Here is a 433-nt window from a genome sequence, read left to right as displayed (position 1 = left end):
TTTGCGTCACTGGTATTCATAACATTAGTCTTATCTAGGCAATAAAACACAAATCTGAAAACTCGGAAACATGATATTATTCTTGGTTCTGTTGCGGATTTTTGAATCTGACCAAATATTTGTTTTCAGTTAAAAAAAAAAATTTTCAAAAAGGATTGTTAGTTCTCACTCTTCTTTCTCGAAATAGTTACTTAAAAAAAATAAGAACAGAGCACAGACAAGACGGTCCTGCCAATGCAGGTCTCTCCCTCATCAAGCTGGGCCACTACTCTGCTCTCTTCCTGGGCCTGACCTGTGAAGCCAAGTCTACAATTACCTGAAACACTGGGCAGGACAGGAGAGGGTAGCAGCTGAGGAGAAAGAGAAGCAGGGTGAGCTGAAACGCATTCAGAGAGAACTGGCAGAAACCCAAGAGGACTGCATATTAAAGTGA

At 40.9% G+C, this 433-nt stretch overlaps 1 pseudogene; it reads left to right on the top strand.

The window, feature by feature from the left end:
• The first annotated feature begins 234 nt into the window (after positions 1-234).
• LOC114113109 (ATP synthase subunit e, mitochondrial-like) lies at positions 235-433 on the top strand (annotated as a pseudogene).

Source organism: Ovis aries, chromosome 1 (genome assembly GCF_016772045.2).
Source record: "Ovis aries strain OAR_USU_Benz2616 breed Rambouillet chromosome 1, ARS-UI_Ramb_v3.0, whole genome shotgun sequence".
NCBI lineage: Eukaryota > Metazoa > Chordata > Mammalia > Artiodactyla > Bovidae > Ovis > Ovis aries.
Note: the sequence above shows the minus strand (reverse complement) of the source record. Positions and strands in the feature narration are given on the sequence as shown.